We start from the raw sequence: 4,493 nt of genomic DNA on the forward strand, positions 1-4,493 counted from the left end.
TTCAACTTTTCCTGCTGTCTGTTATTTTTGGAAGAAGGAAATGTGAAGCACGATTTTCTTTCCCATGTCTGCCTGCTGTACTGTTGCAAAATACGGTGTTAGGCAAAATACAATGGGCCAATCAGAAACAGCAAATCAGAATCCTTTTCAAAACAAACAAAAAACACTGTTAGCAAGAAAGGGCAATACCAGTTAATATGACAGAAAAACAAATTTAATTCAACCTTATTTACAAAAACATTTCATATAGACAGGTTTACAGAGATTGAAAGCAAGACAAGTCAGTAGAAACACACATGAGAAATTATGAATTTAAGCTTGATAAAACGTGAAGATTTAGTCAATTATAAGGGGTTTGAAACTCTGGAAGCTTCATAGATTAGCAAGGAAATTCTGGATATATTATGTAGAAATGAATACAAAAATGTTTATCAAGGTTTAGTTTAGAAAGTTGCAGCAACTTTGCAGTTTTATGTTTATTTGTATTGTCACTGCTGCTTAATTCATGTGGTGTAATAATTGAAAATATATTAGAAAACACGATTGATTTCTGCAATTCAGTTTGAAAGTGAAATAAATCTTCATGTGTGTAAATTTATTAGACACAAAGTGAAAATATTTGAAGGATTTCTGTTGATGTTAACGATTGGTTACAGTTAATAAAAATCTCATATGCAGAGAGAGAAGAACATTCAAACCCCACATAGAAATGATCTGAGCAAGATTTGTTGCTGTGTAAATAATATTTATTTTATTATTTATAAAAATTGTTTTGGTTATTGACATTTTTCTGGTTTAGTTGATGTCTCGTTGAGTTGTTCAAACTTCAACAATACTTGCCCAGTGGAGGCTCTCTTGGTTTTCTTGAGCATAACTGGTTTCAATCATTTATTTAATCATCTTAAAAGCTGTTTACTGACTGATGCACATCAGTCAGTAAACAGCTTTTAAATTGCTTCCGTGCAGGAAGCTGCTTTTATGTTTTGGGGAACAAAACATAAAAGCAGAAGTGATAAGCGATATAGCCATGTGTTAAGTTTAGAGCCTTGTACTCCACTTCTGTTTGCAGTTTTCTTTATCTGGACTCCCTCTCCTTCCTTCACACCCTTCCTTGCTCTGCCCCTTCCCTGCACTTCTTTTAAAGTGCAGTGGAGCACGATGGGCTTTTTCAGGGGGGGTCATGCTACCATGGAGATGCTTAGCGCGACACAGGTTAGGGCGTTTGAGGCATTTTCTTTCATTCCCCCCCCCCCACCACCACTTTCTCTCTCCAGTTCACTTCCAAGCTTACTGGGGGAGAATAAAAAGCAGCCAAGATCAAACAAAGAGAGCAAAAAGAGGAGGAAGGAGGGCCCCGGTAATGGCTTTGTGAGTGTAACGCTAAACTAAGGGTGAACCAGTAATGACGGGAAAAAGTCCTGGAGCGTGTGGCAGAACAGATGGAAGTATGCAGGCGCATCCCAAAAGGCGCTGTGCTTTATACTAAGACAGTATGCGACACTAACCAAAGGTAGTGGATGATTGTGGACGGTTTACTTTACAAATACAATTTTTGGAGAGTGCTGAGTGCATTTTTATTTTTTTTTATTTGTATTGCTCAGTGTGTTTTTAGGGTAGCGTCTCCACCAAATTTGCACCTATGCCCGGCCTTCATCGCAAAACAGCATGAGCTCATTTGAAATGTGTAGGGATCCTGTATTGACGTCAGTTTTTAAATCTTGAATGTTCATCCTGCTGTAGCTTTATTAAAGTTATTGCTTCACTGAAAGGTGAACCTCTGCTTCTGCTTAATATTCACGATGGAGATACGTTTAGGGTGATGAGCATAGAGCTGGGTTTGTTTGTCTGAATAGTTTTGCAAGGCCTTGTAGATCAGGTGGTAGCTGCTGAGTTCACGGGCTAAGAATGTGATCATAGTTGTTTTCTTTCATAATGTTGTTACTACGGTGACACGTCTCATTCCTGTGCATATGCCCATGCTTGTGTGACAGGTACCCGTCTTTCTGCGTCCGCCTCTCTCTCTTTCTCTGCCTGTTATTGTCTCATGTTTAGGTGTGTGTGAATGAGCAGAGTGAGACGAAGGCTCCACATAGGCACATAGCTCGCACACCCTGTCAGACGTCTCGTTTGCTCTGTGAGTGGCAGGCGTCTTGCTCAAAAGCCCGTGGCCCGTTTCAAAACAAATGGGAATCAACAAGCAGGGGCAGATTCTCCCATGTTTAGATTACCGAGGTCGAGTCAGAAGGGTCTCGCTGTTTGCTCCGCTCTGATTGTGCACACAGGAGCAGTGGCCTTCCATTGTGGTCATTTAAAATGAGGAGGGGGGGGGATTTGAACTCTAATCTCCACAGGTGAAAGCCATTTATTTCTGCACGCTTCGCTGTAAAATAAAATTAAAGCTGCCTCCTTATACAATACCTTTGGGGAATTCCTCGATAAGATTAGAACTGCGCGAAGCGGCACAGACGCAGAAATACCGAGTTGGACTCTGGAGCTGATTGAGATCAGCGTAGATAAGTTTGGGGGAAAGGCACGTAGCTCACTGCCACATCTGCATGTCTGAGGACGACGGGAACACCTGGATGTGAGATGCTTTTTGTCTAAGAAAGATAACACTGAGGAATTTGCAGATTGTCTACATTCAGTTTTCCACACTGTTTGACAGAGTGCACACACACACTGCAACAAATCTTAGCTTACCACAACTAATAATAGATGTATTTGTCCTTCATAAAGTAGCAGCTTTTCACTTTGTGTATTCAAGCCACTGGCGACTTAGCCACTGGAGGTATGCTGGCCTCTCGTCCAGCTGTAGTCCAATGCTTAATAGAATTAAAACGGATTAAAGGCTTTTTAAGCACGCCCAAGTTCTGGCTCTTCGCTGTTGGTGTATTTTAAATCTCCCAAAGTACTGACAGTCAGAAAGCGCATTAACGGCAGCTATTAGGACTGAACGGGGGGAAATTGTGTCCTAATACAAGTTTGTGACCCAGGATTTCAACAATTCTTCTTCCCTTGTCTCTGATTATTAGGGATTAGGATGTGCTGACTCAAAGAGAAAGACGAAAGATCACTTCAGGAAGTCAAAATGCTAACCTTGTGACAAAAGAAAAATATCATTATTTATTTATTTGGAGAGATTTAACTCATTTATTATAAACTTGTAAATAAACGGGGACTTTTAATGCTATATAGTACTGTATTAATGCATTTTAGAAATTTTTCACATTTTTATGTTATAACTTCAAACTTCAGGGTTTTCAAACAATTTTACCTGATTGCTAAATCCAGTAAAGAGAATCATCCCCATAGAATGATGCATCCACCACCATGTTCCAGAGTGATAGCAGCGTTTTTAGGAAAGTATGTAACTTCAAAAAGTACTTCCTAGGTGTAAATTAAAATTGCAGATTACTCTGGGCTCATGGTGTTGAAAGAGGCCCTCTCACCCCCACACCCCCATTACAACCAAAAGGACATTGGGGATATTCCCCACAAAACCAGGCAAAACATGGAGACACAAGACATTTTGGTAAATACACAGGCTGCTTCTCCACACATTTATCAGCACACATCTACCACTTAATGTCTTCCACAAATCAATGAGGATTTAGGTACTGGTTCATTTTCAGAAGGCGGGGTCGGGCTGGCACAGGTTTCAGTGGTTTCCAAAGCTGCAACTGATCAATTATGTAATTTTGTTGAGCTTAAGAAGCATCACATCTGATTCTTAATGCTAAACCTGAAGCTTAACCTCAAGGTTTTCTTAAGCTGCTCATGAGTGGATGACAACATCAGGGGTGACCGTCTTACTGACACTGTTACTGTCACAGAACAGCTGCAGTTTTTAAGGGGTATGAGAGTAAAGGGACTGAATACCAAAGCACATCAAACTGCCGTATAGTAAAAAAGCAGGAAACACACAATTTTGCACCTTTTTTTTTTAAGTTACAAGCCACAGTTTACTTTCTCCCCCGTCTCCAAGGTGGCTGTTGCATGCTCTGTTTTGCATTTCCATCAGTTTCTTTCAACAGATGCTCTAATGAAGCTGCTTTTGTAGCCGCTGTGTAGTCACAATACGTTACGCAGGGAACAAGCTGGATTCAGTCAAGTTTCAGGAAATCCTTGGATAAAATATCATGGAACTGTGGGAAAGCAGAAACTTGAGCATCCCTGGATCTCCAAACAGGACAGGAAGTCCAGCAAGGCTTAGCTAAAGTCCCGGAAAACTCCAGATTAGTCACCATGCTTGAAGTTTAGCGAATCGGTGACATTTCTAAAGTAGCGTTTGTAGCACACAAATCAAAGTATGTAAATGAATCAGAGGTCTTTACTCACGAGAAATAAGTTAATAGTCCTTATATTACCGCCAGTAGCTGGTTTCAGGCTATGAATCATGTGTGCAGCAGGTCATAGCCTCAGAAAAGTTCTCTGTTACCAAGAGTATTTGGTTTGAAGCAGTTGAATAATTCTGAGACTACAGTAATCATTAA

The sequence above is a fragment of the Poecilia reticulata genome, chromosome 8, assembly GCF_904066995.2.
Source record: "Poecilia reticulata chromosome 8, P_reticulata-male-v2, whole genome shotgun sequence".
NCBI lineage: Eukaryota > Metazoa > Chordata > Actinopteri > Cyprinodontiformes > Poeciliidae > Poecilia > Poecilia reticulata.